Source organism: Salmo salar, chromosome 16, assembly GCF_965601325.2.
Source record: "Salmo salar chromosome 16, fSalSal1, whole genome shotgun sequence".
NCBI classification, from domain to species: Eukaryota; Metazoa; Chordata; class Actinopteri; order Salmoniformes; family Salmonidae; genus Salmo; species Salmo salar.
Window position 1 is genome coordinate 8980712 of NC_138306.1, and position 23577 is coordinate 9004288.

At 41.9% G+C, this 23577-nt stretch overlaps 1 long non-coding RNA gene and 1 pseudogene across 2 annotated transcripts in view; one reads left to right on the forward strand and one right to left on the reverse strand.

The window, feature by feature from the left end:
- The window catches only part of LOC106573142 (centrosomal protein of 290 kDa-like), a 45167-nt pseudogene extending 39056 nt beyond the window's left edge, over positions 1 to 6111 (reverse strand). The window contains exons 1-5 of the transcript XR_014381034.1: positions 6094 to 6111; positions 5711 to 5855; positions 5384 to 5484; positions 5074 to 5140; positions 2913 to 3041 (exon numbers count right to left, since the gene is read on the reverse strand). The product of XR_014381034.1 is annotated as a centrosomal protein of 290 kDa-like (transcript). The remainder of the gene's footprint in view (positions 1 to 2912; positions 3042 to 5073; positions 5141 to 5383; positions 5485 to 5710; positions 5856 to 6093) is intronic.
- A 4290-nt stretch (positions 6112 to 10401) lies between these two features.
- The window catches only part of LOC106573112 (protein O-mannosyl-transferase TMTC3), a 71803-nt gene continuing 58627 nt past the window's right edge, over positions 10402 to 23577 (forward strand). The window contains exons 1-3 of the long non-coding RNA XR_006759660.2: positions 10402 to 10683; positions 11600 to 11795; positions 21381 to 21480. This is a non-coding gene — a long non-coding RNA (protein O-mannosyl-transferase TMTC3). The remainder of the gene's footprint in view (positions 10684 to 11599; positions 11796 to 21380; positions 21481 to 23577) is intronic.

Consider the following 23577-nt stretch of genomic DNA (forward strand, 5'->3'; position numbering starts at 1 on the left):
CAAATGCCTGAAGGTACCACGTTCATCTGTACAACCAATAGTACGCAAGTATAAATACCATGGGACCACGCAGCCGTCATACCACTCAGGATGGAGATGCGTTCTGTCTCATAGAGATGAACGTACTTTGGTGCGAAAAGTGCAAATCAATCCCAGAACAACAGCAAAGGACCTTGTGAAGATGCTGGAGGAAACGGGTACAAAAGTATCTATATCCACAGTAAAACGAGTCCTATATCGACATAACCTGAAAGGCCGCTCAGCAAGGAAGAAGTCACTGCTCCAGAACCGCACATGGGTTGCACATGGGGACAAAGATTGTACTTTTGGAGAAATGTCCCCTGGTCTGATGAAACTAAAATAGAACTGTTTGGCCACAATGACCATCGTTATGTTTGGAGGAAAAAGGGGGAAGCTCGCAAGCCGAAGAACACCATCCCAGCCGTGAAGCACGGGGGTGGCAGCATCATGTTGTGGGGGTGCTTTGCTGCAACAGGGACTGGTGCACTTCACAAAATAGATGGCGTCATGAGGAAGGAAACTTATGTGCATATATTGAAGCAACATCTCAAGACATCAGTCAGGAAGTTAAAGCTTGGTCACAAATGGGTCTTCCAAATGGACAATGACCCCAAAGTTGTGGCACAATGGCTAAAGGACAACAAAGTCAAGGTATTGGAGTGGCCATCACAAAGCACTGACCTCAATCCCATAGAAAATTTGTGGGCAGAACTGAAAAAGCGTGTGCGAGCAAAGAGGCCTACAAATTCACCCAACTTATTGTGGGAAGCTTGTGGAAGGCTACACAAAACGTTTGACCAAAGTTAAACAATTTAAAGGCAATGCTACCAAATACTAATTGACTGTATGTAAACGTCTGACCCACTGGGAATGTGATGAAAGAAATAAAAGCTGAAATAAATCATTCTCTCTACTATTATTCTGACATTTTTACTATTATTTTGAATGTTTACTCTGATTAAATGTCAGGAATTGTGAAATACTGAGTTTAAACGTATTTGGCTAAGGTGTATGTAAACTTCCGACTTCAACTGTAAGTATTCTGACCCTTTGCTATGCGACTCAAAATTGAGCTCTGCGGCATCCTGTTTCCATTGATCATCCTTGAAATGTTTCTACAACTTCATTGGAGTCCACCTGTGGTATTTTCCATTGATTGGACATGATTTGGAAAGGCACACACCTGTCTATATAAGGTCCCACAGTTGACAGTGCACGTCAGAGCAAAAACAAAGCAATGAGGTCGAAGGAAATGTCCGTAGAGCTCCTAGACAGGATTGTGTTGATGCACAGATCTGGGGAAGGGTACCATAAAATGTCTGCAGCATTGAAGGTCCCCAAGAACACAGTGGCCTCCATCATTCTTGAATGAAAGAAGTTTGGAACCACCAAGACGGAGCAGTCGGGGGGAAAAGGGCCTTGATCAGAGAGGAACTAAGAACCCGATGGTCACTCTGACAGTGCTCTAGAGTTCCTCTGTGGAGATGGGAGAACCTTCCAGAAGGACAACCATCTCTGCAGCACAACCAATCAGGCATTTATGGTAGAGTGGCCAGACGGAAGCCACTCCTCAGTAAAAAGGCACATGACAGCCCACTTGAAGTTTGCCAAAAGGCACCTAAAGGACTCTCAGACCATGAGAAACAAGATTCGCTGGTCTGATAAAACCAAAATTGAACTCTTTGGCCTGAATGCCAAGTGTCACGTCTGGAGGAATCCTAGCACCATCCCTAAGGTGAAGCGTGGTGGTGGCAGCATCATGCTGTGGGGATGTTTTTCAGCAGCAGGGACTGGAAGACCAGTCAGGATCCTGGGAAAGTTTAATGGAGCAAAGTACAGAGAGATTAATGAAAACTTGCTTCAGAGCGCTCAGGACCTCAGACTGGGGCGAATGTTCATCTTCCAACCGGACAACAACCCTAAGCACACAGCCAAGACAACGCAGGATAGCTTTGGGACAAGTCTCTGAATGTCCTTGAGTGGCCCACTCACTTGAACCCGATCGAACATCTCTGGAGAGACCTGAAAATAGCTGTGCAGCGACGTTCCCCATCCAACCTGTCACAGCTCGAGAGGAGCTGCAGAGAAGAATGGGAGAAACTCTCCAAATACAGGTGTGCCAAGCTTGAGTATCAAACCCAAGAAGACTCAAGACTGTAATTGCTGTCAAAGCTGCTTCAACAAAGTACTGAGTAAAGTGTCTGAATACTTATGTAAATGTGATATTTCAGTTTACATTTTTTATAAATTAGCAAACATTTCAACCAAAAAAAAAACTTTAAGATGTCATTAGGGGTATTGTGTGTAGATTGATAGGGGAAAAAATAACATTTTAATCAATTTTAGAATAAGGCTGTAACGTAACCAAATGTGGAAAACGTCAAGGGGTCTGAATACTTTCCTAATGCACTGTAGCCTGCGGCCCCCAAAAAATAAACATTATTTTTATCATATATATATATATAATATTGCTAGCAACAACAGATTAAACAGATTTGGCCAAGGGGTCTGTGGAACAAGTGTAGAGGGTTCTTTACAATACAATGTAATAGTATTCATCTCCAATATAGGCTACAACAGTGCCTGTGAAGCTCACAGGGATCCACAGTACTCCATCAATGATCCAATTTTCAACTCAATACTTCTTGTATTCCCTAAAAATGTTGTTTCGAATGTAATTTAAAACTGCAAAAATGTCTCTCCGCCCAATGGGAAATGTGTATAATTGTAGGAAATTTGCTTTAAAACGGCAAACTGTTCTTTCTTTATTTAACGCACTCTAAAGTCAGAGTTGTGTTCGGATTTTGAAGGCGTCCCTGATGAATTTGCTGTCACAAAAGGGGTCCCCGGCCCCAAAAGGTTTGGGAACCCGTGTTTTAAGGGTTAGGGACCAGAATTCTGATGTCTCCTTCTGTCATCCTCCTCCTCATCTGCAGAACTTAAGGTTGGTGTTGGTATCGGTTTGATGGATCTGGCGGGCTTGGCATCTTCCTCTAGCAATAAGCTGATCATTGGGATCCCTATGATAGAGAAAAGTGGTTTTATCAGCACAAAAACACAGATAGACTTAGTTAAATGGGGGATAAAAAAAACAAATAACTACTAACAACTAGTACTTGTTATCAATACTTGCAAGGCATGCTTGCTAACCAACTCATATCTCCCTCCTATAGTTTTGTAGCAGGGAGCGGGTAGAGGGTATTTACCAGAGTTGTGGACTCGAGTCACATGACTTGGACTCGAGTCTGACTCCAGTCACACATTTGATGAGTCGGGACTCGACTCTATATATCAAATAATATAACGTGAGACTTTACTTGGAGCCTCAAGACTCGTCTTGAACTTATCTGGCCAGGTTTTGTAATGTTTTGTCAATCATTTTGTGGCACAGAGTCTTTGTGGATTACTCTACACGCAGTAGCCACAGCATTGCTCTTGCAAACCTGCAGCAGATTGGCTAGTATAAACGCATTCTCAGCACTCTGACTGGACCAGCAATCAAAACAGGTCGGGTGGTAAACTGGCGAACAGATTGCTGATTTGCTGTATAGCTTCAGATAGGATAGCGCAAACGTCAAATTATAGGAAGAGGATTGGCATAATAAATAAATATGTAGCTCCAAAATTGTTTGGTGATCATTAATATTAACAGTTTACTTTGCAAGCTCATCACCAATGGGGCAACACTTACTAGCATAGGCCTACTGGTATTTGAATATATAACAACTGCTTCAAATGTAGAATTTACTCATGAAGCTTGCATTTTGAATTTGTTTAAAATTAATTATTACTGTGGCAAAGACGCACCAAACGCGGGGCTCTACAGTTGCGCTCTCCAAACACCCGCCAGTGGAGAGTGTTTTTTTTTTTATCTTGCTGAAATGTTTGCTCTTGTGTTCACACGTTTAAATGCATAGGTCCTATGTGGTAAATCTATATTCCATCTAATACTACAATAATTGCTTCCGTTTCATCAATCCATCCCCGTAGCGTTTATTGCAACATGTAAACATTTCTGTTTCATAGGCCTACGATACATGTTCATTTAGCCAACCATTTCTTACCCTCTGAGTGGGCGCGATGTTTATTGTGCACATGAATGTTAACAAGACTGAGGTGTAAGTTCTGTTTATTTAATTAAATGTATGGTTTCGTTGTTCATATGTCCCGGGTTATGTCGGAGTTCTGTGTCCTATGTCTTTTTCATTCTGTTTCCATGTATGCATGGTGCTGAAATATCATTAAGATGTATTAAGTCTGATTAAGACGAATGTACCAATGTAACAAAGGATGTGGAAATTACCTTTTACATTGTAGAACCAGTTTATTGATTGTATTTGCCAATTGGGTAATTGTATGGTTCTGGGGGCCAAGTGTTTATATTATGTAGGTCTACCTGTTTGAGCTGTTAAACAGATTCAATTTGGTTTCTCAAGGGGCCGCTTTACAGCCTTGCCCTCTCACCTGTGTCCGGTCAGATAGGGCAGGTTAAGCCTGATATAGGCTATTCCTTTTGGGCTATTGCCCATATATCTTTGGTAAATCTACTTGTGTATTTTGTATGACATGGCACTTTCACCATTGTATCAACTAAACCTGTAGATAAATCTACACTCTTGAGCACATCAACCTGCCTTCTGCTGATTTCATGCCCTTACGACTGCTACAAGGTCCCTATTTTACAATTACATAGGCTAATCAAAATGTGTTGTAGACAAATTAATGAAAAGGGCTGTCTGGTAGACTCGATAAATAGACAAAGATTTAGCACTTTGTGACATTTGCTGATGTAAAAAGGGCTTTATAAATACATTTGTTTGATTGATTTGTAGTTGAACAAGTCATTGCATGTATAGATGTTTTTTTTTTACTTGACTTGAGACTTGACTTAAACTTGTAACTCGATTCTACTTGCTCTTAGAATGCACAACTTGGACTTTACTCGAGTCTTGACAAGTTCTACTTGGGACTTGACTTGAAACTCGGACCTTGTGACTTGAGTCTTGCTTGTGACTCGAATGATAGTGACTTGGTCCCACCTCTGGTATTTACCTTTGTCCTTTACCATTCCTCTGATTTGTTTCTTCAGTTCAAGTATCTCCTCTTCCAGTCGTTCGATCTGTGGGGTCAAATGGGGTCATGAAGGAAACAGGGCCACTGGCAGAGCTAAAGGTTTTGTTCCAAATGTCACCCTTTTCCCTAGACAGTGTACAACTTTTGACCAGTGCCCATAGTATAGTGCACTACTTTTGACCAGTGTCCATAGGGCTCGGGTCAAAGGTAGTGCACTATGTAGGGAATAGGGTGCCAATTGGGACACAGTCAAATTGACATCATGAGGATCCCTCCCGTCCCAATTTACCTCTTTGGTGAGAACCTGGTTCTCTGCTTTGAACTGCCGCTGTTTCAGGGATTTGGTTCTTCTGAATTCCGTCAGATCTACTTCCTCTTGGGGCTCCAGACCTTATGAAAGAGGATGATGGATGAAAAACAGAAACTGAACTGTCTAGCTACTAAGGTCATTAACTAACTTTATGAAATATCTGCTCTCTCTCTGTTTTTGATTTTTTGTTGTTTCTTGTTCTTATTTTACATAACAAAATTCTGTCTGTAAAGTGTGTTGAGATAATGTGAAATTACCTTTAAATGTGACTTAACGTTTGTTAATTTAATTCGTTTTGTGACTTACCGAGACTTTCCTTAAGATCTTCGTTGATTCTCATTTCCAGCTGGTTGATATCTGTAGTTATGGCCTCTGTCTCGCGGTCTCTCACACTCATCTGATTCTTACATTCTTTGATCTCAGCGATGGCCACCTGCAGACCATCAGAGCCCTGCAGGACAGTAAAGAGAGCCTAGAAAGATCAGCCATGGCTTTCGAACTTTGTTTAATCTAGGATACAAGCTTTGACAGACCAGACATCTCGAAAACAAAGTCTGTTGCATGAGTCATGAGAATATCCACAGGGGTCGGGAGAATTGGTTTTTGATTAGTTTATAGGAACTTGGGTTTGTTGGAGAACCCTTAAGCGACTGGGCGTGTGTGAAACTGGGCATGCTGGGCAGATTTACAGACTCGTTGATTCTCATGTGGTTTAGGGTATCCCTGGCGTCTGTGCTCTTGTCTCTGTGGCCTGCAGCTTAGCATTTAGCTTGTCCAGCTTCCTCTGCTGGATGGCAAGCCTGGGGGAATTTTTTTTAACCTATGAGCTATTGCTAACAATGCTACATCAGAGTCTATGGCTATACTTATACTAAAGAGCTAATGTGCTAAATGGCTGTGCTTTTACAACAAGAGAATTTGACAAGCACCTCTGTCTTTCTTCAGTGGATTCTTGAGTTCCTCTATGAGCAGGGCATTTCTCTCCATCTCCCCTGTATACTACTCCACTTGCTCTGTCAGCATCTTGATTTGATTGTCCCACTCTTGCACAGCCTTGAAGACATTCAAAAACATTTTATTTGTTTGGATCGAGTAGGATGAACAGGCAGAGCAGAGCCAACGTTAATACAAGGACAACCACAGAAGATCACAGCAGGTTCTGATTTGTGAACAATATTGTGTAATAAAATACATGAGATATTGTGAAAGGAGATTAAAAGAAAGCAGGGAGAGGTATGCAAAATAGGCAAGAAATATGGAGGACTGAGTAACTTACAACACATAGCTCATATATGACCTGGCCACAAGTCGGTGATGGAAGAGAAGTTCAAGTAAGGACAGGAGAAAAGAACAGATTGAACAGTAACAAAGGAAGAAGAGAATCTGCAGTGGAAATCACAGATGGAGGTGGTGTAAATACAGTAATTCAACACACATTTCAAAGATTATCTTCCTTTAAACAAAAACCACATTGTTTGAAAAAAAGTGTGAAATAGTTGAAGTTGGAAGTTTACATACACCTTAGCCAAATACATTTAAACACAGTTTTTCACAATTCCTGACATTTAATCAGAGTAAAAATTCCCTGTCTTTGGTCAGTTAGGATCACCACTTTATTTTAAGAATGTGAAATGTCAGAATAATAGTAGAGAGAATGATTTATTTCAGATTTTATTTATTTCATCACATTCCCAGTAGGTCAGAAGTTTACATACAGTCAATTTGTATTTGGTAGCATTGCCTTTAAATTGTTTAACTTGGGTCAAACGTTTCCAGTAGCCTTCCACAAGCTTCCCACAATAAGTTGGGTGAATTTTGGCCCATTCCTCCTGACAGAGCAGGTGTAACTGAGTCAGGTTTGTAGGCCTCCTTGCTCACTCACGCATTTTCTATAGGATTGAGGTAAGGGCTTTGTGATGGCCACTCCAATACCTTGACTTTGTTGTCCTTAAGCCATTTTGCCACAACTTTGGAAGTATGCTTGGGGTCATTGTCCATTTGGAAGACCCATTTGCGACCAAGCTTTAACTTCCTGACTGATGTCTTGAGATATTGCTTCAATATATCCACATACATTTCCTTCGTTATGATGCCATCTATTTTGTGAAGTGCACCAGTCCCTTCGGCAGTAAAGCAACCCCACAACATGATGCTGCCACCCCCGTGCTTCACGGTTGGGATGTTCTTCGGCTTGCAAGCGTCTCCATTTTCCTCCAAACATAACGATGGTTTTTATGGCCAAACAGTTCTATTTCAGTTTCATCAGACCAGAGGACATTTCTCCAAAAAGTACGATCTGTGTCCCCATGTGCAGTTGCAAACCGTAGTCTGGCTTTTTATGGCGGTTTTGGAGCGGTGGCTTCTTCCTTGCTGAGCGGCCTTTCAGGTTATGTCGATATTGGACTCGTTTTACTGTGGATATATATACTTTTGTTGATTTTCTTCTCATTGCTCATCTCTTTCTTTAACTGTTAGATGTCCTCTCTGCGGTCCAGTTGAGCCTCCAGTGTGCGGATCTCATCCCGCATGAAGCACGTGTCCTGCCCCCTGCCACTGCCCGACTTCTTAGCCATCTGGACAGGAAACCACGCGGACAACCAACTCTAAGACTCCATCTATTTAGAACATTTATAAATCTACCCACTTGAACTACCAGGATCCTAACACAATATTATGTCTCCATTTGCTTATGTGAAAGTGCTTAAGAAATCACAGACCGGGGCAAATTTGTTGTTCAGAAAACACAGAGAGATAAAACCACAACATACAGCAGCGTAGCAGAGAAGAATTAGCTAGCGCACTCTAATCTCGTTAAGTGCTATGAGTGACTTTACAATTGGCTGAGAGGTATACTAAGCCAGTTGAAGGAAACTGAGCAGCATGAGGTAAAATAACCTGTGGTCCAATTCAAACAAAACTGCTACCCAGAACCGGCAGTTTCAATTGAATATGGACTCTAATGCTTCACCATTTCATTTAATGACCACATTCACACCAAGCCTTACCTCAAACTCTTGTTCCCACTTTAACTCCTTGGCCTTCCACCTATTTTCTGTAAGATACAAAAGAGATAGTGTTAAAGTATCTACTGTGGGCAATTCATTTCTAACAATACACTTAACAACGCTTAATTAACAACAATGCTTCTGTGCCAACATTATCAATGAGTTCAAATGCCATGGTAACCTCCACTTTCTTCCACTACAGAAAAATATAAAGATTTTGGGTCCGTATCAGTACCACCAGTAATAAATAACATGAAACCGACTATAACAGACTGAACAATTAATAAAATCGCCACCGGACTATTTACATTGACACCCCCCCTTTTGTACACTGTTGCTACTCACTGTTTATTATCTATGCTGTTACTTGATTTGAACACATGCATGTTGTAAATCCACACACAAGCAGGTCATGTACACTATGTGATGCAAATATAATCAAACTCTACTACATTACTTAAACCACACTGTGTAGAGCTTATCCTTCAAAGCAACTATGTAATGTATTCTACTGATAATAACACTGGATCTAATAATATTAGGAATGCATTTCAGCACAGCAATGTGAATAGATCAAAGAGTTGTAGTGAGTTTGAATAATGCAGCTCTGGATATGAATGGGTAATAATAGCATGGGACACCTTTAGAAGGCCCTGAGTGACTCGCAAGAGCTGAACTATTTTCTCTGGGCTTCCATCTTTCAGCTCCCACTCCCATTGTTTGACCTGCAGAGAAATAGGGCACCACAGCTGTTCAGTGAAACACACAGTGAATTTGACATCAGGCAGAAACACATCAACAGTAATGCTTGGTGCAAAATGAAGTGAAACCCTGTGACCAGCAGTGTCTAGAGATCAAGTAACTTGTACTGCTTGGTCTTTTATATATGTTCCTGTCTCATTGGTAGTAGCAGAGAACAACATTGCTTACACGTTTGTTTAGTCTACAAGCCAGGTGCTTGATCATGGCCAGGGGAAATGGTAGGGGGATGAAAATGAGGTGCACAGAAGAGGATTAGTCTGTTTAGGCATTTTGCAGACACAGGCAGTATGTGCTTTGGCGGAAGGCAGGGTAGTCCTTTGTTTGTTTACAGACAAATCAGTAGCAGAACCACTCATTTCAATGGTCATACATCCATATCAACACGAAAAACTAGATTGGACTATTTGATTGATACAGTATTAGATTAGAAGAGGATTTGGGGTGCAGGTATGTGCATTTTGGAACAGTACTGTAATGTTACCTGTAGAAACATTTGGTTAATTATATATGCATCTCCACTTTCCTGCATTTGTTCTAGGTCAGAATCAATTACCCTACTCCAGTCAAGATGAGGAGGCATCTTAACAATTGTATAGTTACAGCTAGCTAACAGGAACTGGGGAACAAATAGATGGACAGGACAGACACACATTGTAAGCTTGGGTAATGCTGTAAAGGGACAACACAGAGCTGTAGCTATTATCCTTGCAAGATGCATTTTAGTTGTAACTAGCTAGTTAACTAAGTTAGCTGACTACTGCACCTAACAACATGTTTAGCTTGTTAGCTGCTGCTAGCTACTTGCTTCCAGACATGCTAAACATTGCATTCTACATGTAGCTCAGTTGGTAGAGCATGGTGTTTGCATGGTGTTTGCAACACCAGGGTTGTGGGTTCGATTCCCACGGGGGGCCAGCACAGATAAAAAATGTATGAAATGTATGCATTCACTACTGTAAGTCGCTCTGGATGAGAGCGTCTGCTAAATGACGTAAATGTAAATGTATAGAAATGACGTATGCATACACCTGGGTTATTTTCATTTAAATCAATATTCGTGTGTATCTTACCTTTTTTCATATACCTGCCACAACGTATTTGGCGAGCTTACTTGGTATTTTAGCTAAGCATACCACAGCTGGAACAATGAGAACGTATTTGACCAAACAGCTACTCCAGTTGCTAGGTTACCACTGACAACAATCGTAAATTGATTTGCGCAACATGCTACTATGGCTGATAAAGTCGTTTCACCGTCGCAAAAGGCTAGCCAGTCATTTAGCCAGATACATAGCTAGTTAGAGAGATTTTCAACAAAAAAATGTTCATGATTTCTACCAAGCTAAGTGTGTTCTCTTCTTGATAGTGTCAGTACACATGGGACAACACGTTACAGCCACCGCTGTTTCTGAACTCAGTGCCCCTTTTTAGCTTAAACTTTGCTCCGGAAGTTTGGGGATTTATTGGCTTGCTAGCGTTCAAATTGGAATGTCAATCGCCGAATACTTTAACGTATGTTTCTAAATGTTCTAATTTCTTCTAACAATGTTATATATGTTAGGACATGTTACTGTAAACTATTTTCATCAGCAGTGGATAAACCAGACCATGAATCGTGAACAATCAAGTGGAAATGCAGCGGCGATTAGGTTATCTTCAACAACAGTTAGCTAACTAAGTTAACGTTCGTGTGTTTGTAAAAGGCATACTTCGGGATTTTATCTACTTCCCCAGAGTCGGGTGAACTCTTGGATACCATTTGTATGCATCTGTGTCAAGTTAGAAGGACGTTATAGGCAGTGTCGCTAGCCAATGCTAACTAGCGTTAACACAATGTCTAGAAGTAAGAGTATGGGTATTTGTTACCTAGCAGAGACCCATAGACTTCCAGTCATTGCGCTAACGCTAGTTAGCAGCTTCCTTCTTACTGCACGCAGAGATTTGCAAATGGTATCCACAAGTTCATCTGATTCTGGGGAAGTAGATAAAGTAAAAATCCTGACGTATCCCCAATGCCGCCTAGCTGGATGGCTATGTTTTTAAAGTTACAGTGACTAGCTAGCGTGACTGCAACTACAGGATCTTGTTCTCGGTTGATATAGATTACCTAGCTAGCTAGCTACATTGGTGCCTTTCAAGTTTTAATACGACATCCTCAATGTCATTGTCATAGTTTGTTTTGCTAATATAATATTTCTGCATTGTATGGGAATTGATCATAGACCTACTCAGTGTACCTGAAGGCATACATTGTTATGATGCCAGTCTTGTCACCGGCAGCACCAAGCTGTGTCAGTGGCATCCTAGCAAATCTGGGCTGGGCACATTGTATTGTGTGAACCATGATATGATAATGAATAAAGATAACCTCTCTACTCTAATTTCTCCTGTCCTGCTGTTACTTCATCCATCACAATGATCAATGAAGCCTTTGGTCAGCGATGGCTGTTGTGTTGTGGAAGGAGATTTTGACCAGACTGGTGTTGGGATGCTACTGGAACAGCCTATCCTGTGGCTTTGTGTTTGATAATGTCTCAGCCATTCTGGACAACAAGGACCTGTGGCCCGCCACCCCACTCTGCAACCTGTTCTTCAATGACTTCTGGGGCATGCCCATGTCTTAGGTGATGAATCTATCATGAAATATCCTCGAGCTTGGGGAGGGAAGTGTTTGGTGCACGAGATTACATATGACATGTCATGCACCATGTCTTACTTTGTTTATGCTCCCCTTGCAAAACATGCAGATGATCAAGTGAAAAGGGTACAGTGTTGGTTTCATGAGCTGAAATAAAAGATCCCAGAAATGTTTCATATGCACTAAAAGCTTATTTCTTTAAAATATTTTGCACAAATGTGTTTACATCCCTGTTTGTGAGAATTTCTCCTTTGCCAAGATAATCCATCCACCTGACAGGTGTGGCATATCAAGAAGCTGATTAAACAGCAGGACCATTACACAGGTGCACCTTGTACTAGGGACAAAAGGCCACTATAATGTGCCGTTTCCGGGAACTTGCAGGTGCCTTGGTGGAAGAGTGGGGTAACATCTCACATTAAGAACTGGCAAATCTGGTGCAGTCCATGAGAAGGAGATGCACTGCCGTACTTAATGCAGCTGGTGGCCACACCATAACTGTTACTTTTGATTATGACCCCCCCCCTTTGTTCAGGGACACGTTATTCCATTTCTGTTAGTCACAGTTTATGTCTCAGTTGTTGAATCTTGTTATGTTCATACAAATATTTACACATGTTAAGTTTGCTGAAAATAAACACAGTTGACAGTGAGAGGATGTTTCCTTTTTTGCTGAGTTTATATCTAAATGTTTAAATGTCATTTTAGGATGATTGTATATGTTGCCCACTAGGGTTGCACATTTTGGGGAATATTTGGAGTTGGAAACATTCTGTGAGAATTAACGGTAATATATGGGAATTAACGGAAATATATGCAAATTAATTTTAATACCATTTAAATGTAGATGTTTTTTGCATTGTATATATTTACCATATCATATGGAGACAAACATTTACCTTTTACCTTATCATAAGTAGACATAATTGCAAATGATTAAATCCTTCCATTATAAAGAAAACAATTTAATTATGTATTGAACTTTAATTAAATGAGTTGACTCTTCACATGGGATGATTTCACTGAACAACAAAAGAAAGGGAAAATTGAATGATCCCCAATGATCCATCGCATCTCTCAAAAATGTGTTCAACATACATCTGTAAAATGATAGTCTAGAAACTAAAGCTTTGGTTGTCTTCCTCTCAGGCTTCCATGTCTTCTCCCTGGACCTCCTCAATGTCCACCTCTTGAACATCAGACTCTGAGGCCTCATATTCACTGTCACTTTCCAACCTTGTTGAGGATAGCTTGTTGTCAGGCTCTAAAAGCCAAACATTTCCCTGGATGGCCACCAATTTTTCAACCCTTGTATTGGTCAGCCTGTTGCGTGCTTTGGTGTGTGTTTTCCCAAACAAGGACCAGTTGCGCTCTGAGGCGGCTGGATTTGTAGGGTGATGGACCATAGGCCTTGTTGATCTCTGCACCAGACAGGATGCTCTTGCCAGCATACTTGGGGTCCAACATGTACGCTGCGGTGTGTATGGGCTTCAGGCAGAAGTCTTCACGCTCTTTGATGTATTTCAGAACTGCAGTTTCCTCTGCTTGGAGCAACAGTGAAGTGGGCAGGGCAGTACGGATTTCTTCTCTTACATCTGTAAGAAGAATCTGAACATCAGAAATGATGGCATTGTCTCCCTCAATCGGTGCAATGGCTACTGCTACAGGTTTCAGGAGTTTCAGGCTGCTTACCACTCTCTCCCAGAATACATGATCCAGGAGGATCCTCTTGATGGGGCTGTCTATATCGGCAGACTGTGATATGGCCATTTCTTGGAGAGACTCCTTCCCCTCCAGGAGACTGTCAAACATGATGACAACACCACCCCAACGGGTGTTGCTGGGCAGCTTCAATGTGCTGCTCTTATTCTTCTCACTTTGCTTGGTGAGGTAGATTGCTGCTATAACTTGATGACCCTTCACATACCTAACAATTTCCTTGGCTCTCTTGTAGAGTGTATCCATTGTTTTCAGTGTCATGATGTCCTTGAGGAGCAGATTCAATGCATGAGCAGCACAGCCTTGGGTGTGATGTGAGGGTAGGACTTCTCCACTTTAGACCAAGCAACCTTCATGTTTGCAGCATTGTCTTTCACCAATGCAAATACCTTCTGTGGTCCAAGGTCATTGATGACTGCCTTCAGCTCATCTGCAATTTAGAGACCGGTGTGTCTGTTGTCCCTTGTGTCTGTGCTCTTGTAGAATACTGGTTGAGGGGTGGAGATGATGTAGTTAATTATTCCTTGCCCACGAACATTCAACCACCTATCAGAGATGACTGCAATACAGTCTGCTTTCTCTATGATTTGCTTGACCTTCACTTGAACTCTGTTGAACTCTGATTCCAATAAATTAGTAGATAAAGCATGTCTGGTTGGAGGGGTGTATGCTGGGCGAAGAACATTCAGAAATCTCTTCCAATACACATTGCCTGTGAGCATCAGAGGTGAATCAGTTGCATACACAGCTTGAGCAAGACATTCACCAGCATTTCTGACAACATTCCTCCATTGAGTCAAACGACTTCTGATTCCAGGAGGACCATGAGCTGTTGCTATCGATAAGGTGTCTGATTCATCATTTTCACCTCGAATAGAAGTAGAGGGACTTTTGTCAGAGGTTGCTTGTTGTGAGCGCTGAGGGAACTTTATGCACTTGGCCAGACGATTCTGCATCTTTGTTGCATTCTTCACATATGATTTGGCACAGAATTTGCAAATGTACACAGCTTTTCCTTCTACATTAGCTGCAGTGAAATGTCTCTACACATCAGATAGTGCCCGTGGCATTTTCCTGTAAAGATTAGAAAAACATGAGTAAAATAAATAAATAATACAATTCCATGTACAGATAAATAGTTAAGCAGTTAGATTAAACAACTCCTTTGTAGGATAAATGTTTTAAAATGAAACATGTATGGAAACAGGTGAATTAACACTCCTCAGTTAGCAAGTTCAAGCAAGCTAAAACCCACATGGTAGCAAAAACAAACAAGCAGAAATTGTTAAGTTAGAGATTATTTAAAACACACTTTGCTGTAGGCTACTATTTACTAGTTAACAAACAATCATGTATGTCATATAAAATATATTCAGCACACACAGTATTGTAATCAAAACTTAACAGAAAGCATGTAGTCCTTGGCTCAGACAGTGTAGTAGTGTGGGCTCAATAGCATCACATTAGTGTGCAAGATCTTGAGAATCAGCTGTACATGTGATGGAAGAGTGCACTGCATGCAGTGGGGGAAAAAGGTATTTGATCCCCTGCTGATTTTGTACGTTTGCCCACCGACAAAGAAAGGATCAGTCTATAATTTTAATGGTAGGTTTATTTGCACAGTGAGAGACAGAATAACAACAACAATATCCAGAAAAACTCATGTCAGAAATGTTATAAATTATTTGCATTTTAATGAGGGAAATAAGTATTTGACCCCCTCTCAATCAGAAAGATTTCTGGCTCCCAGGTGTCTTTTATACAGGTAACGAGCTGAGATTAGGAGCACACTCTTAAAGGGAGTGCTCCTAACCGCAGCTTGTTACCTGTAAAAAAGACACCTGTCCACAGAAGCAATCAATCAATCAGATTCCAAACTCTCCACCATGGCCAAGACCAAAGAGCTCTCCAAGGATGTCAGGGACAAGATTGTAGACCTACACAAGGCTGGAATGGGCTACAAGACCATCGCCAAGCAGCTTGGTGAGAAGGTGACAACATTTGGTGCGATTATTCGCAAATGGAAGAAACAAAATAACTGTCAATATCCCTCGGCCTGGGGCTCCATGCAAGATCTCACCTCGTGGAGTTGCAATGATCATGAAAACGGTGAGGAATCAGCCCAGAACTACACGGGAGGATCTTGTCAATGGTCTCAAGACAGCTGGGACCATAGTCACCAAGAAAACAATTGGTAACACACTACGCCATGAAGGACTGAAGTCCTGCAGCGCCCGCAAGGTCACCCTGCTCAAGAATACATATACATGCCCATCTGAAGTTTGCCAATGAACATCTGAATGACTCAGAGGACAACTGGTGAAAGTGTTGTGGTCAGATGAGACCAAAATGGAGCTCTTTGACATCAACTCAACTTTCCGTGTTTGGAGGAGGAGGAATGCTGCCTATGACTCCAAGAACACCATCTCCACCGTCAAACATGGAGGTGGAAACATTATGCTTTGGGGGTGTTTTTCTGCTAAGGGGACAGGAAAATTTCACCGCATCAAAGGGAAGATGGACGGGGCCATGTACCGTCAAATCATGGGTGAGAACCTCCTTCCCTCAGCCAGGGCATTGAAAATGGGTCGTGGATGGGTATTCCAGCATGACAATGACCCAAGGCAACAAAGGAGTGGCTCAAGAAGACGCACATTAAGGTCCTGGAGTGGCCTAGCCAGTCTCCAGACCTTAATCCCATAGAAAATCTGTGGAGGGAGCTGAAGGTTCGAGTTGCCAAACGTCAGCCTCGAAACCTTAATGACTTGGAGAAGATCTGCAAAGAGGAGTGGGACAAAATCCCTCCTGAGATGTGTGCAAACCTGGTGGCCAACTACAAGAAACGTCTGACCTCTGTGATTGCCAACAAGGGTTTTGCCACCAAGTACTAAGTCATGTTTTGCAGAGGGGTCAAATACTTATTTCCCTCATTAAAATGCAAATCATTTTATAACATTTTTGACATGCGTTTTTCTGGATTTTTTTGTTGTTATTCTGTCTCTCACTGTTCAAATAAACCTACTATTAAAATTATAGACTGATAATTTCTTTGTAAGTGGGCAAACGTACAAAATCAGCAGGGGATCAAATACTTTTTTCCCCCACTGTATGTGGTGGAAGAATGCACTGTGCATGCGGAGGGTTGCAATTCCATTGAATTGGGGATAGTTTAACCTCTTGACGTTACCCTAGGATAGGGGGCGCCACAGCGCATTTTGAAAAAAATTCGTGCCCATTTTCAACGGCCTACTAATCAAACTCAGAAGCTAGGATATGCATATAATTAATACCTGTGGATAGAAAACACCCTAAAGTTTCTAAAACTGTTTGAATGGTGTCTGTGAGTATAACAGAACTCATATGGCAGTCAAAACCCCGAGACCGATTGAAACAGGAAGTGGAATTCTGAATTGTGGACTCAACTTCACGTCGTTGCCTATTATTCACACCGTGAGCTATCGTTCATTGAGCACTTCCTATTGCTTCCACAAGATGTCCCCAGTCTTTACAAAGTGTTTTGAGCCTTCTACTGTCGAAACTCAGTGAATGAGACTCATTGGAAATTGGTCACAGGGGGAGGGCCATCACCATTATGACGCCGGCGCCCCTGACTACCCCCTCCTTTCGAAACGTTTTGAAACACAATACAATCGTCCCCCTCGAATCTTATTGGCTCTCTTGTTGAAACAGGCCCTGAAGATTTATGTTATACAACGTTTGACATGTTTGAACGAACCTAAATGGGAGAAAAATGTTGTTTTTTTCGAAACGGCTGTCCCGCGCACGGCAGAGCATTTGGATACAGCCTTCAGGCGCGCTAACAACAGCAAGCTAATGGAACATAAAGGATGGACTTTTCAGACCGAAAATACATCTGTTGTGGACCTGGGATTCCTGGAAGTGCTTTCTGATGAAGACAACTAAAGGTAAGCGATTATTGACAATATTATACAAGATTAGATGTGATATGCGATTGTTCCAAGATGGCGCCGAGCTAGGTTTACTAGCTCATTTTCTGAGTATCGCATCCCCTTTTATCGCTAAGTGTGATTACCCAGTAAAGTTATTTTTAAATCTGGTATGACAGGTGCTTTCAAGAGATATTCATCTATAAATCTTAGAATGACAATATTACATTTGAAAAATGTTTTCGAATAGTAATTCAGTAAATTGTAGCACTGTTTCCCGGGATGCATTTGACGGGAAAATAGTTAGTCAACGTCAGACGCCGATGTAAAATGCTGTTTTCATATATAAATATGAACTTTATTGAACAAAAGAATGCATGCATTGTGTAACATGATGTCCTAGGTGTGTCATCTGATGAAGTTTGTAAAAGGTTAGTGCTGCATTTAGCTGTTTTTTGGTTATTTGTGATGCATGTGGTTGGTCGGAAAATGGCTATGTTGCTGCTTTTACGATGGACTCCTTTAAACAGCGGTTGACATGCTTCGAAGTACGGTAATAGAATATTTAGATTTTTTTTGTCACGAATTGCGCCATGCGCGCGACCCTGATTTACCATTTCAGATAGTGTCTGGGACGCACGAACAAAACGCCGCTATTCGGATATAACGATGGATTATTTTGGACCAAACCAACATTTGTTATTGAAGTAGCAGTCCTGGGAGTGCATTCTGACGAAGACAACAAAAGGTAATCAAACTTTTATAATAGTAAACCTGATATTGGTGAGTGCTAAACTTGCCGGGTGTCTAAATAGCTAGCCCGTGATGCCTGGGCTATGTACTTAGAATATTGCAAAATGTGCTTTCACCAAAAAGCTATTTTAAAATCGGACATATCGAGTGCATAGAGGAGTTCTGTATCTATAATTCTTAAAATAATTCTTATGCTTTTTGTGAACGTTTATCGTGAGTAATTTAGTAAATTGTTAGTGAATTCGCCGGAAGTTTGCAGGGGGTATGCTAGTTCTGAACGTCACATGCTAATGTAAAAAGCTGGTTTTTGATATAAATATGAACTTGATTGAACAAAACATGCATGTATTGTATAACATAATGTCCTAGGGTTGTCATCTGATGAAGATCATCAAAGGTTAGTGCTGCATTTAGCTGTCTTCTGGGTTTTTGTGACATTATATGCTAGCTTGAAAAATGGGTGTCTGATTATTTCTGGCTTGGTACTCTGCTGACATAATCTAATGTTTTGCTTTCGTTGTAAAGCCTTTTTGAAATCGGACAGTGTGGTTAGATTAACGAGAGTCTTGTCTTTAAATAGCTGTAAAATAGTCATATGTTTGAGAAATTGAAGTAATAGCATTTCAAAGGTTTTGAAAATCGCGCCACAGGATTCAACTGGCTGTTACGTAGGTGGGACAAATTCGTCCCGCCTAGCCCAGAAAGGTTAACATAATCTAATGTTTTGCTTTTCCTGTAAAACCTTTTTGAAATCGGACGACGTGGGTCGATTCAGGAGAGGTGTATCTATAAAACGATATGAGACAGTCCTATATTTGAAAAAACATTTTTTTATTAAATTTCGTTATGCTAATGTCGCTAGGAGTTTTCGCTGGATTTTGATCCCGCATACGGGACGAGACGCTCAATATGCCACAAGACCAAGAATTGCCTTATGTGTATCCCCCAAAAAAGGTTCACTGTTATAAGCTAACTTTTTGGACAAATTTAAGCAAAATTCCCTTAACTTCCCATGGACATTTTGGGGTAAATTTCCGCAACCCTGTTGCCCACTTACAAGTTATTGCAACAATTACATCTATTTCTCACTCATTTAACTGTTTAGAGTTAAACAATGCTTTCAAACACAATTTAACCGAGTGCTCTAGACTAGCGATCCCATAGTGTCTGTACAGCAGCTTGAACGTTCAACATTGCTGCTAAAATAGTTATACGGACCTGCATGCATTGGTGACATGGAAAGAATGGAATTCAATACAAGTTGGACATTGAGTTGGTTAATGTCCCTTTCAATGCCTGAATTGTTTGGAAATTAACTAAATTGAACTAATCTCAGTCATTACTGTCTACCTCAACAACGTCTCTCATCTTGCCTATTTGCTAACCCCCTTACTCACAATTTGTACTTGTATTTCACCACATTCAACCGAGTTGCACCGGCAACCAGACAGGCCTTAGAAAAACTGAATAGAAGAATTGAAAACTAAAACAGAATAGTAAAACAAAGACAACATTCTGCCACTCTGGGAAAGGGAGTTGTAATGTTACACAGCTCTAGTGCTCCCTCACTCCCTCTCATCTTCCTCATGTCGTTCTCCTTCAGCTGAGTGCAGCCTCTCAATCGCTTGAAAGGACCCATTTCACAATTCACAAAGTAGCCCTTGGCCCGGCCAATGGCCTTCACATTATCTTGGTCTGGAATCTCTCTCCCAACAGATCATTTGTTTTTCATTTGATACACTGAGCAATGAAGCTCCCCTTCATGATAAACATGGACAAAGAGACCATTGTGCATGCCTCTGTCTTTGTTAGCATCTTAGAATGGCTTTCTTTCTGAATGTGTAGTTCAGAGTTTGTGTGCATCTGTGTCTGGTATCTGAACATATTCATAGTGAACATATTCAACTAGAACTTTGTTTGTATGACATTGATAATCCTAAAGATGGAACTGAAAGATGCATGCTTTGAGTAGTTTCATTGGATTCAATAGTTGCAAGTGGTTGAGAGATGAAAATGCTGCATAACAGTGATGTCTGTCAACCTATGTTGTTAAGAGGCTGACTGTCACCTGCCTGGCTACACAAACTCCTTGCTTTGGCCAAATGCTACACCACACCCACAGACGTTAGTTTATTCTCCGCAATGAGTCTGGATCTGAGTAAATGCCCTACGCTTTCTAGATTAGAATTACGTTCTAGTGCGTCTGATTGGTCCCAGAAATCGATGGGTTGGGCCAGAGCCAAAACACACGGGTAAAGCAACATTTTGAAAATTCGTCATTGGCTTTTATACTCAGATTGGTTAGAGATGATCCAATTGCTGATGACTTTGTTTTGTACAACACCCTCATTTTGACGTCACCACGAAACACTTGCAGTCTCAGACTGAAGTACTGTATGTAGTGAACGATAGCGCAGCGGAAGAATTAAGTTTGAGTCGTCAGGCAAGACTGTCACAGTCTAGTGTTTAGCAATTGTGTATCAGTCTATGTGTTGTTCTTAGGACATCTATGCGGTAGAGGTTAGGTGAGTCAACCTCACCTGGGTCATGTTCAGTAAGGTTCTTATTCTTACTGGTCAAGTTCAGTTAATACCTCACTGTGTTTCAAAACATTTTCTCCCTACTGAACATGATACAGACTTGCTCTCCTCTTAGTCCAGGATTTACCAGCCCCAGCTGCATTTGTGAAAACAGGACATGTGCAGTTCCAAGTAGTTCCATAAGGTGGCAATCATCCTCCATATATTTCTATAAAATACCCTGGCCGGCAGGAGCCAGTGTGGGTTACCTCTGTTGTCTGCCTCCATGATTTAGTTCTACGCTATGTGACGGGTATACTTTTCATTTACGGTCTTGTTGCTTTCGGTTGGGTATTGCATATTGTTGGTTTAGGTTAGCCTTTGTCATGGAGAATCAGGTTTCAGCTGATTTCAGGCATGCCTGGGAGACATGTTGAGAAGCGTGAACTCCAGAGAGACTGAGCAGGAAGTGTTTAAAGGATGATTGATTGACGAGGGAACATCTTTGTGCCAGAAACGTTAACTTTGACCGTTTACTTTCAACTTTGTGCCTATGACAGGTAATGGCTGTCATGGGGAAAGTGGAACTCTTCATTTAATTTATGAAAGAAGAACATATTTGTGCCAGAAATGTTGACTTTTATTTATTTTTATTTTTGGTTCCTCTGGTAGGTGACTGGTGTTGTAGGAAGAGCGGAGCTCCTGTCCTCCATCTTTCTCCTGGCAGCGTTCCTGGCCTACACCAGATCTAAAGGAGCCGACCACTCCATCGGTGAGTCTACTGTAGCCCTCCACCAATATTGTCCCCCTGTTTGTTGTGTACATACACAGGTTTGAGCATTCTGAGTGTCCGGTCAGCTCCATCAATTCACTGGAAAGAGAAGCTTGTTAAAGTCTGCGGGCGGTCATGTTGAGAAATGGATGCATTGCGCTGAGGAAAATAACAGTTGATGCCTGATTCTAAGGAAAGTCAGAAGGAAGATAATGACTCAGGGGTTTGATTTCTGAGCGATGATGGTTATCACGAGAGAGGGATGAATGGGGAAGTGTTTTCCCCCTCCTGATTTCAAGGAAATGAACATGTAACAACTCATTGTCACTATCTTATCTTACTAGTTACAGTTTTACCAAATTTTTACCATCATGGCACATGTGCAACAAGAGAAAAAAAAATCCTAGGCCACCTTTACTCCACACACAGAGATGCATACAAAGCTCTCCCCCACCCTACCGTTTAGCAAATCTGACCATAATTATATTTTCCTGATTCCTGCTTACAAGCAAAAACTAAAGCAGGAAGTGCCAGTGACTCGCTCAATACGGAAGTGGTCAGATGACGGATGCTATACTACAGGACTGTTTTGCTAGCACAGACTGGAATATGTTCCGGGATTCATCGAATGGCTTTGAGGAGTACACAACCTCAGTCATCGGCTTCATCAGTAAGTGCATGAATGACGTCATCCCCACAGTGACTGTATGTACATATCCCAACCAGAAGCCATTGATAACAGGCAACATCCGCTTCGAGCTAAAGGCTAGAGCTGCCACTTTCAAGGAGCGGGAGACTAATCCAGATGCTTACAAGACATCCGCTATGCCCTCAGACGAACCATTAAACAAGCAAAGTGTCAATACAGGATTAAGATTGAATCCTACTACACCGGCTCTGACGCTCGTCGGATGTGGCAGGGCCTGAAAACTATTACGGATTACAAATGGAAACCCAGACGCGAGCTGCCTAGTGACGCTAGCGTACCAGACGACCTAAATGCCTTTTATGCTCGCTTCAAGGCAAGCAACACTGAAGCATGCACAAGAGCACCAGCTGTTCTGGATGACTGTATTGTAACGCTCTCAGTAGCCGACATGAACAAAACCTTCAAACAGGTCAACATTCACAAAGCCGCTGGGCCAGATGGACTACCAGGACTTGTACTCAAAAGAATGCGCGGACCAACTGTCAAGTGTCTTCACTGACATTTTCAACCTGTCCCTGACCGAGTCTGTAATACCTACATGTTTCAAGCAGACCACCATAGTCCCTGTGCCCAATGAAGTAAAGGTAACCTGCCTAAATGATTACCGCCCCGTGGCACTCACGTCGGTAGCCATGAAGTGCTTTGAAAGGCTGGTCATGGCTCACATCAACAGCATCCTTCCGGACACCCTAGACGTACTCCAATTCGCATACCGCCCCAACAGATCCAGAGATGACGCAATCTCAATCACACTCCACACTGCCCTTTCTCACCTGGACGAAAGGAACACCTATGTGAGAATGCTGTTCATTGACTACAGCTCAGCGTTCAACACCATAGTGCCCACGAAGCTCATCACTAAGCTAAGGACTCTTGGACTAAACATCTCCCTCTGCAACTGGATCCTGGACTTCCTGACGGGCCGCCCCCAGTTGGTAAGGGTAGGCAACAACACGTCTGCCACGCTGATCCTTAACACTGGGGCCCCTCAGGGGTGTGTATTTAGTCCCCTCCTGTATTCCCTGTTCACCCACGACTGCGTGGCCAACACGACTCTAACACCATCATTGAGTTTGCTGACGACACAACAGTGGTAGGCCTGATCACCGACAATGATGAGACGGTCTATAGGGAGGAGGTCAGATATCTGGAAGTGTGGTGCCAGGACAACAACCTCTCCCTCAATGTGAGCAACACAAAGGAGCTGATCATGGACTACAGGAAAAGGCGGGCAAACAGGCCCCCATTGACATTAACGGAGCGGTAGTGGAGCGGGTCAAGAGTTTGAAGTTCCTTGGTGTCCACATCACCAACGAACTATCATGGTCTAAACATACCAAGACAGTTGTGAAGAGGGCACGACAAAACCTTTTCCCCCTCAGGAGACT